Source organism: Balaenoptera musculus, chromosome 16 (assembly GCF_009873245.2).
Source record: "Balaenoptera musculus isolate JJ_BM4_2016_0621 chromosome 16, mBalMus1.pri.v3, whole genome shotgun sequence".
Taxonomy (NCBI): Eukaryota; Metazoa; Chordata; class Mammalia; order Artiodactyla; family Balaenopteridae; genus Balaenoptera; species Balaenoptera musculus.
Genome location: NC_045800.1, coordinates 46,289,879 through 46,301,003, shown reverse-complemented (window position 1 = coordinate 46,301,003; position 11,125 = coordinate 46,289,879). Strand labels below are relative to the sequence as shown.

Genomic DNA, 11,125 nt, shown 5'->3' with positions numbered 1-11,125 from the left:
GGGGCACACAATTTCTCTCCAGTACCCCCTGGCAGACTCTTGGGGAAAATCAGTGTGTGTGTGTGTGTGTGTGTGTGCATGTGTGTGTGTGTGTGTGTGTAAAGTGTGTGAAGCCAGAAGGCCTGAATTCCCCCACTAAGCGGGGCTCCTCCCATCCTTCTTTTCATAGCTAATTTAGAATTTAGTTAAGTGTTTAAACAATGTAAATGTGGCAGCTCCCCTCTGTTAAAGCCACAAGATTGAGGACAGCTGCCGCCCAGCTACCAGCCCTCCAATCCAACCTCCACCAGCTTTCCTGAAATAGCAAGGCCCGCTTCCGTCCCTGCTTCCCTGGAATAACCCTGGGGGAAGGATACTCCATTTCCTACGCCCAGACTGCATTATTTATTACCACCTCAGGAGTCCATATTTGGAGAAAAAAATATCACCACCGTGTGGAATGAAATCATGCAGTTGCAAATAACTGATGTGTCTGAATTCAAAGGAGCTCTCAAGGAGATTGTATATGTATGTAAATAGGCGTGCACTTCTCAGACAGAGAGTATATGATCTCAACTCCATTCCCTGACACGCAGGGTGACCCAGGACAGGGCAAGCAGGGCTCTGGCAACCTCAGGGACCCTGGGGAGTTTTCTTCTAGATCACTTTCAACTCACCTGGATGAGGATACCAGGGAGTTCATCTCCTTAAAAACACAAAGTCACTGCCGAGTCGCTGGTTAGAATGGAGCCCACACAGCACGTTGGAGCACATGCCCATGCTTTTTCTTAATTATCTGCTTACTGAAAACAATCTACTCACCTTGCACCAGGTGACTTAGTTTTAGGCACAGATCACTCCTGTCCAGACCACACATGGTCTCTTCATTTTACACTCCAGCTGGCCATGGAGAGCTTCAATGATTTTCCTTCCTAGGTGCACAATGGCTGTGCCTTCTGCAATAAATGCATTCCAGAAAAGTCATGTGGAACCCTAATCTAGTTTGCAACACACTAAGAGTGTTCAGTATTTAAGGTCCCTGAGTTAGTTTGTGCAGTGAAGAATCACTTTATAAATCACTTTATAATCACTCTATAAAGGATCACATGTGCTCCTGCAATGTTTCTCAAAATGAGACATGCCTTCCTGAGTTACACAGTTTATACTTCCAGAGCACTTTAGGCTCCGTAATAAAATTCGCTTTTCCCAAAACACAGCCCTTCTAGAGTGAGTTATTCTCGTTCCACGACGGCAGTCCTCTTAAGTGTGTAAGTCTGAAATCCAAGGCAGGAGTGAGAATGAGTAAAAGGTCGCTGTCCTCATGTTGGAAATGGAATCTATTTGCTCCATGGACACTAACTAGATTTTAATTCCATCACTGACCGAGGGGTCAACAGTTGCCATCTAGATGAAGAATCAGAGCTTGGGAGTCATTCACAACAGATCAAAGCCTCGTTTCTCTTCTTCTCCTTTTTAATGCATGGCTATGGAATCTCCTGACCTCCTGTCTATGGCACATGCAGGGGGATGTGCTCATCACAGGCTCTCAGTGAATATTTTATGATGACAACGACCATCATCATGGGGATCTGCCAAAAGCACTGAGTGGTCTACAACACAACCAAAAACTCGTGGACTGCTGGTCCACTGGTGGAATTTTAATTGCTAGAATCTACTAAGATATTCTTTGTGATGAAATTGTAGAAATGTTCTAAGTACATTTTGAAAAGTTGTACCTTCTCCATTTTAGGGACACAAATAAGTTACATTGTTTGAACCCTCTACACACTTACTCATTTTTATCCACTAGATTTGTCCCAATAGAGTGTGTCAACATCACCTACTACAACAGCACTTCTCTTCCTCTTGTTGTATTGCTAGAAACTTTTGTTTACTACATTTAATGTTTTTACATTCAGCATAGAAGAGTATAACCTGTTATATCTTCATTGCGGATTTTTTTCTTTTAGTGGAATAAATTAACACTATTTATCATATTGACTGTGTCAGCCTTGGGTTCCACCTTGTCTCCTATTCATGTTCCACTCTTGCCTTCTTTTTTAAGAAGAAACATCACTTGGTCAAGATTTATTTCAAGGCCTGAAAACAGTGACTAGTCAAAAATGGTCCTACTGCAATTTCTTATAATATATAAATACTTAATATAAAACTTAAAAAAATGTAGACACTATTAACTAACTCCTAAACCACACAATATAGATTTTTCAAAAGCAATAGTTATTTAACAAAATGTAAGATGACAATATCAAAGAATTTTCACACTTAATGAGGACACAATCAGTCGCAAGCTACTCAAACACAAATCTTTTTTACATTTTCCATGTTTGTTTTTAACCTTGTTTCATAGAACCAGTGATAATTGAGGCTTCTTTCAAGTATAGGATTTCTAACATTAAATTACATTTTCTAAGTATTTCTATAAAGAAGAAATGAAAGAGACACATACTACATTGTTTGCCATAAATTCATACACCAAAAAGTCAAAACAATCCAACTGAATTTATTCCTGCTTCTCCCTTCTCCAACATTAGCTTTAGATGTTTTTCTAAATATTATATAAACAGTTTTGTTAAAATCAGTTCTCTCATTTATGCAGATTAGGGGAAAATGGTTTTATAATGAGTTATCTTTAAAATTACTTTCTAGATAGCACTCTTTAGCCTTAAATTACATTGTGCACACACAACTACAACTGTTTGCATTTGCTCAGGAACATATAATCACATTAAAAACAAATAACTTTGTATTTCATAGTTTAGTTGGTTCTTAAATAGTTTCCCAGGGCCTGGTGGGGGGAAACAAATATTTTGTGTTGTTTAAGAAACTGGTATATATAAATGAACTGCTAGGTGTTCGTTTAAACTTTGAGGAAACCTACAGATGAAGTTTTGGGTGTTTTTTCTAAAATGCAAGAGATATGAGCTTAGTCACTGTTCATATAGTGAAGGGATGGGATGGCAGATCGCAGATGAAACTCTACATTTTGTAAATGTAGAGTTGGATATTCTAAATGGAAAAACTGACACTGACAATTGTTTACAGGAAACAAAGGTTAAGAAAAATGTTGAAGAATATGTACTCTTAAAAAGAGAGGAGTGTTATACAACACAAAAATGAGACCTAGAGATTCGAAAAACACTCATTTTACTGTTTTAAAAGAAAAACAAAAAATAATAGGGAGAGAGTCTAGACCAATTAGAACTTAGGCAGCTGTAAAAAAAAATGGAACACAGTACAATGATTTGAGCCCTTAAAGGAAATGACTAATTAAAATGAAATTTCACAAGTTTTCATGTCTATAATAATATATAAATGCACAAAATACAAAAAATACTAAGTCTGGATTTTTCCCCTTAGGTTTGTAATAAACTGTCAACCCTCTGCTTAATATAGTTACTTTTATAAGCCTTCTGATTAGCAGAGCATGCTATACACGTACGTGCATGCTGAAATTTTACCATGAGAATTATAGTTCTCATCTCAAACTAGTGACTTGCCTGTTACCCGTATTTATATATATTTCATTTCCATTATAAAACACTTAAGACGTTTCCAGTGGTCCATTTTAATCAACATATTACGTAAAAAAGAATCTTGATTTTTAAAATGAACCTTTTTAGTACTGTAATATGATGGGTTTAATTGAACAGTTGGAACATAATATGGTAACTACATTGTACTGTTTAATTCACAGCTGTAGGAAAATGTTTGATTTTTAAAATATAACCAAGATGAGACTGTAGAGTTATGAGCAGTAAAATATTAGAAAACAGTGAATGAATAAATAAGATGCTTTTCCATCAGTGGCCATTCATTATTTTACTTTTAGGAACCTGGAAGAAATTGTCTTCTCTGAGTTTCAAATGTTCTGGTAAATCTAGTCTTTTCTTAGCTTCCTCAATATCACCTTGAATTGCTGAAATAAGTGACTCTAAAGAATCAAAGTTCTCTTCTGGTCTGAGGTAGCCAACGATGGCCACATTGAGAATTTCCCCATAGAAGTCCTCTTTGAAAGCATTCATGTTATGAGTTTCCATGGACTTTTTTGTATTCTTGCAGTATGGGTTCCATCCTATGCTCACCACCATCTTATGGACGTCTCCACTTCCAACACTGGCCCAACCATAATATATGCCAGTGGATGCATCAGCTGGAAGATTATCTACTACTTGTTCAGGAAAGTTAGCTGTAGGGATGCCCAGCTGCTTGGAGCCGCGACCGAAGCTCCGCACCACCTGGCCGCGGCATTAAGTACGGCAGGCGCCTCATGACTCCGTCCGCTCGGAGTGCGGGCTGCGGTGCAGTCCGCGCGTCCGGCGGAGCCCCAGTCGAGGCGGTGTCCGGACCCCCGGACCAGCCGGGGGACACGGGCGGGAGCTCCGCAGGCCGGCCGCCCGGGCTAGCGCACCGGCGTACACGGGCTGAGCGGCGCGGACGACACGCCGAGGCGAGACCCTCACGCCGCTGACCGAACAAAAGGTGCCGAGTGACTCAGAGGCTGCGTCTGGGCTCCGGAACGCCGGCGACCGCGGAAGTCTCTTGCCCTGCTTTTGTTTGGATTCATCTTTTTATGTCTTTGCCCATTGCCTTATTTTTATTATTTTTGGATTGACTGGGTACACTAATACAATATTTAGTTTTAACCCAATATAAAAGTCTGTGATTCAAAATGAGAGTTTATCCTGATCATTTTATTAACAAGATTTATATGTTTAGTTTTATTTCTACTATAAAACATGGTTTTATGGGTTTTGTTGTTTTATGGTTCTTTTTAATGGACCTTTTTAAAAAAATTTTTATTGGAGTATAGTTGCTTTACAATGTTGTGTTAGTGTCTGCTGTACAGCAAAGTGAATCAGTTATACCTTTTTATAGACTACAGTTATCTTTTTTAACTTGACTTTTCCCGTGATTTTGGAAGTCATATCTACTATTTTTATCCTATTAGTAGTGACATTAAATTAAAATGTACTGATATCTATTTTCTCTAATTTCATTATCAAAAATAGAGCAATGTCAATTGATTATTCCTTATGTAATATGAGGAATTTACTTTGCTTTTACTTCTTGTCAACACACATTTTAACTGACAATCCCATTTGGGTCACAATCCTTTTTTCCTCATAATTCTGTAGACAATTCTGTCTTCATGTTGCTAAGGAGAAGTGGGAGGCAAGCTTTATCTGCATGGATGCTCACTGAATCTGTTTTTATTCTTGAAATTAAAATAAATTATCAAGATTAAGTCTAGGCATTAAAATTTTTTCATTATTTTTGTCTGATTTTCAGAAAACTCAAGACTTTCTCTAGCTCAGGAAAACTTCCCCCAAATTGTTTTTTAATAATGGATCCATTTTTATTGGTTCTTTTTCTGAAATTCCTAGTGTTTACATATTAAACATGTCTCTTGTCCATGCTTTTAATATATTCTCCCATTCTTTTTATCTCTTTGTCTTTTTTCTCTGAGTTTTGTGATGTAAAAGTTGACTTCTGCTCCATCAAACCTGTTTGCTGCAGGATCCATTTTGCTGTTCACTTCCTCCATTTCAATCTGAAATGAACATTTTTTTTTAAATCTCCGTGCTGGCTTCCATAACCTGTTTGTTTTTCTCTTTATGGTTCCCTGCTCAAATTTCATAGAAGAAATGTCTGTTTGAAGCTTTTTGGAAACAAAAAGCAGGAGTGTTTCCCGCGTCTCTTGTAGAAACTATATTTCATAGAAAAATATTTTCTCTGATTCCTCAGAGTGGTCCCTTCTGTTGAACTCTGCTGTCTTTTCATTTGCCTGGCAATTTTTCTCTGTGTGCTCATCATTACAAAGGGAGCATAATATTTGTCCAGGACCAGGAATTGAGATCCCAGTCTGAATTGTTCCGACCCAAGGGAAGGGAAAGGAAGAAAATATAGGTTTAGATTTACTAAATACTCAAGTTTTGCTTTGCTGATTCAGTGGCCTGGGGAGCTAGGCAGCTCAGGAGTGAACCGGCAGAGGTGGCCCGGCACGGAGCTCTTCATCTCTGCTCAGTCTCTTTCCTAAGTTTCGGAGGGCGTCAGGTGTTTTCTGGGAGTGTCCTTGTTCTTTGCTGAGTGCTGGCTGAGGGTCACTCCTGTTCTTGACCTGGGCTCATCGTCCACAACAGGTGTCATCTGGGGGTTAGAGCCACCGTGGGTTTGTGAACTGACAGCGTGATTTCCATCTACTGAGTCCCTAACTCTCCCCACCGCCCCTCCCCCGCAGCACACTGCCCGGTAAAACTACTACAGGGCATTGGAGGGAGTCTCCCAGCCTTTCCTCCTAGTACTTCCTGGGTAAATTCCTCCTTTACATGTGAGGAACTGCACATCCTCACAGTGCTCATCTAAAAGAAGCTCTGGGACATTTTGGACATGAGGCTGTCACGCTCCCCTACTCTCTACAGCTGATTCACATTTCCCTGTTTTCATAATAACTGAACATGTTAGTACGAAAGTTGCTGAGGATAATTTCTCTTATTTCACAGTATACATGTTTTGCTGAATTTTCTTCCTGGAACTGAAAGAGTCCAATTTTCTTTCCTTTGGAACAAATGGTATGTAAAACGCCATATAAACCCCATTTTAATTTGGAAGCTGTTCCATGGAATATATTGTCCAGTTTAACAATGAGTCCCATTGTCAAATTTATTCTCAATATAAAAAGCAGTCACAGATTATCAAAACTTGCAAGCTGGTCAGTGTTGTTTCTATAGGTTTCTGGTGGGATGTTTTGCAGATAACATTTTGTGTAGGAAGCAATCATGGCTTCATTCCATGATAGGCAAGTTGCCAGGAAATACTAAATCAAGTGGCAATAGAGTCCCTAAAGAAAGTTGTTCCTGATTTATGATGATTGTTCCAACAATACTGCTGAACTTTTTACACATGGAAATGACCACTGAGTTATGTTTTGCATTATGTCAGAGAACAGCCAACCTGCCAGATCCAACGTTGCAGCTGGAATGCAGAAAAGCCCCATTATGTTAATTTCCAAAGTCTGGGAAAAATGACTTCTTATTCCCAAAGGGTAAGTACTTTTTTTTCCCTCCAGCACATCTCACACCCTGAATCTATGGTGGCATTTAAAAAAGTGGGAAACAGCCTAAGCTGGGTTTGAGGTGGGGTATGGTGGAGGCAAAGATGGCAGGAGTGGAGGGGCTGATGACAAGGGGAAAAAAGGAAGACTAATCAATAGCAGGGGGTCGCCAAGGGCTGAGGAGGGGTCTGCATTATTTTCGAGAATTGATCACAGTTTCAAGAGAAAAGTTCAGCAGACTTATCTTCCAACCGTTGGAGTTGCCTGGAACCCTCAACAGAGTGTGTGTGTGTGTGTGTGTGTCTGTGTGTCTGTGTGTGTGTCTGTGTGTTGTATCTGTGTCTGTGAGATTGTATGTTCCTGTATTTTGCTCCTGGAGCTTTAAGAAAAGCCTAGACCAGCATTATCCAGCAGAAATGTAATACAAGCCACATATGTAATTTAAAATTTTCTAGTAGCCACATTAAAAAAAAAAAAACTAAACAACTGGTAAAATGATTTAATAATACAATTTAACCTAATATGTCAAAAATATTATCATTTCAACATATAACATACCTAAAACTTATTAATGAGATAGGTAACACTTTTCTTTTCATAGTGGGTCTCTGAAATCTGGTGTATATCTGGTGTGTATTTTACACTCACTCACAGCACATCTCCCTTTGGACCAGCCACACTTCTCAATCTCAATAGCCACATGTGCTAGCTTGTGGGATGGGGCAGGCTGGACAATGAAGAACAATCACCCTCTCAGTTCTGACTCATTCAACTCTGCTCAACTCTTGGTGTTTCCCTAAACCTGCAGCTCCCCCTCCTCTGGAGACCCCAGAACACACCTGTCAAAGGCACCCCCACTACCAGCTCCTTGAAGAATGGTACATGAAGCATCACTCTTTTGGCTGTTCCATCAGCCTTCCTTACTCAACAGGTCAAGAAAAACCTTATGATTAAAAACCCAAGAACCTGGGAAATACATGTGTAAAAGCACCTTGACACATCAGCATTGCATCTGGACTCCCAGGAGAAAACCATTCTTTCTCCCTTGGTCTTCGCTGCCCCCTTCCAACCTTTGTCTTGCTAACATTTCTCAGTAAATGTTCTCCTTCCTTCCTCCCTGGTCTCCTTTTCCAGACTGAGCAGGATGTGGGCGAGGGGGGCTGCTGGGGGCATTTCTGTGTCCTGTCCTGGGGAAGATGCTTGCAGAGGGGAGGCAGGGAAGGTGAAGCCGCCTCTCACTTCACTGTCAGTCCTGCAGCAGAAAGTCTGAAGCTGGACCAGTGCATCTACATAAAACAAAAGGCAAGGCTGCAGGGACTCCCTGCAATGGTTCTCGAAGATCTAGAGGGGTGGACACATGAATGAAGCTGTCCAGATGTCAGATGAGATTGGTGGGAATTGTGGAGAACTGGAGAACACTGGCCCCACCCAGGGCATTTCCATTTACTTTTTAACCCTGTGCAGGCCAAACTACACTGGACAGAGCCCCAGAGTCATTAGTTTGTGGTTCCTAGTAAAGGGCCATGTCCTGGGGATTCACATCACAGCCCGACAGTGGGTATCTGGAGATCTGAGGCTTTGCCTCCTGGCTCCCTCTTCTTGGGATCTGCTGTCTATCAACTGCCTGGCTTGAAGTTTGGGGAACCTGCTCACCTTCATCTTCATGCATATTGACAACCATATCACTGACCTTACAACCAACCTCCTGACCTTGCAGATTCTCAGTCCTCACTTCTAATGGCCCAAATTCCATTCAGAACTGGATCCTCAAATGGGGTGAAATGTAACATGCAACTTGGAATCATGGGGCAGTTTGTTACCTCTGAACCTATGTCAGTCACTGACTTTCTCCACAAAGCTGTAGGCACACCGAAGCCCAAGTATTTGGAGGCTTAAACCCACCAGCTCTGCCCAGAAGTCCAGGTGGAAGCACTGATGCCCTGCCCAGTCCTGACCAGACCTCTTCTCAAGAGATTAGACTCTGGCCTAAACTTCCAGCAAAGTGCCAGACAGATCAGGTTGAATAAAAACATCATTACCTTCCTATTTCACCTGCATTTACTGGAAACTTCTGCTATTGCCCAATGACTGGAACAGATTTCCCCTTGGAAATGACACTGGCTTGGATCTTGCCTGCCTCTGCCACACCTAGTCCCAGCTTCCTCTTCCTCCTGGCTCCGGCCCCAACACACTGCCCTGCCAAGTCACACAGGTAATGACCTTTTTTTTTCCCATGTCTTTCTTCTTCTTGGGAGGAAATAAGCTAGAATGAGGAGAGGAAGGGCTTTTGAGTCTGAGAAATCTGGTTTTGAATCTCAGCCCCAAGATTTAATGTTTCTGTGATCTCAGGCAAATTACTTAACATCTTTGAGCCTCAATTATTTTCACCATTAAAATGTGATCAATCCTATTTCATAAGCTTGTGGGGAAGATCAGAAAAGATAGTGCTCCTAAGATACTTAGCATATAACAGACATTTGGTACACATTGGCTAGTGTTACCATTGAACCAGCACTTTGCCCACGTTGCGACTACCAGTCTCTTCTTCCCTCTTCCCTGTTCTTGATCACCATTAGGAGCCTTTTGACCCCATTGGTAGCAACCATATCCTGGGTCCCACGGATTGCTATTTTCCACTGGTCTCCCATAGACCGCCTAGCAACGCTCTACCCATCCCCAGCTCTCTTGGCATATTCTCTGCCTGTGGCAGGGACCCATTTAGTCCTTCTCAGGTCCCTCCCTTTCTTCTTCCAAGAAGCCACATCCCATGCTCTGGATGACTGGATTAGGGAGGGGCACTAGCCTCAATCATCAGGAGGGCCAGAAAGAGATGAGGAAATAGTCCAGCTCCTAGAGATTTCCAACACAGCATAAACCACTATGGGGTGAAAACAGCTTCTCTAAATATAGGCTAGATAGATATGGCAACAGTTCACTGTCAAGACCTTTCCAGGGTTGCATCTTAATGGGTACAATGTTTATTTAAAGTCAACCATATCTGAGCTATCTAATAAAAGCAACCATTGAATACTGTTCTTGTCTCTACCTAGAGTCTATTCTAGAGCTCAGCCCTTTTAGGTTATAAATCAATGTCTCAGGGTGAGTGATGCTAGATCCTACAACTAACCCTAATATCTCAGTCACTTAACACACAAAGGTTTATTTCTCAGACAGTATTTGATGTGGGTCAGGCAGGGCCCTCCATCTTGAGCTATATGACCTAGGACAGTGGCCTCCAAAGTCCCAGCAGGAGGGAAATAGGAGGCACACTGACCTGAGCATCCCGGAAGAGACCCTTGTCACCTCTGCTTACAGTTCGTTGTCCAGAACATTTGACTCACTGCAAGGAAGCCTGGGAAATGTGGAAAGCGTATGAAACACTGTTGAGCAGGGCTCTGCTCTAGAGTGTGTGTTTGTGTGTATGTGTGTGTGAGGGGTGTTTATGGACGGCTGATGCACATCCCTATGTGTGTGTGCCAGTGCCTTTTCTATCCCTAAAGTGTCCTCGCCCTGCTCCTCTACATCCCTCTATTCCTTTGAGGGACTTGTGAGGGACCAGCCTCCCACAGTGTTTGCAGAAAATAGGTGCTTTATCATTTCAATTTAGTACAACTCACTCAGCTTCTGATGAGTGTCTCTTATAGTAATAATAAAAATAGAAAAAGGTGTCATTTATCAACTCTCCTCAAAGTTGTAGGCTCTATGCTAATAAGCACTTCATATTTCTTATGTCATTTAATTGGCCTATGAAATAGGTGCTGTTTTTATCATCATTTTACAAATGAAGATACAGGTTTGTAAAGATAATATAACATCCCATGGTCAAAAGCAAATAAAAGGAAATCTTGGGACTCAGTCAGCCATCCGACTCAGACCCTTTGGGGCTGGCCTTTACACCACACATGTCTCTGAGGAAATGCCAGCATGACAGGGTGAAGACGGGAGCTATCTGCAGGCTCACAAGTGAAATGATTCCTATGGGTTTTCTTGTTTAGATTGTAATCCCAAAAAATTCAGGAAAGTATTGGGAACATTCACAAATATTTGAAGTTCTCATTTCACAGCTTATATATT

General features: G+C 41.3%; 1 pseudogene; it reads right to left on the bottom strand.

Moving 5' to 3' along the window:
* Positions 1–3,800: 3,800 nt before the first annotated feature.
* On the bottom strand, positions 3,801–8,720 carry LOC118882402 (annotated as a pseudogene).
* Between the last annotated feature and the right edge of the window lie 2,405 nt (positions 8,721–11,125).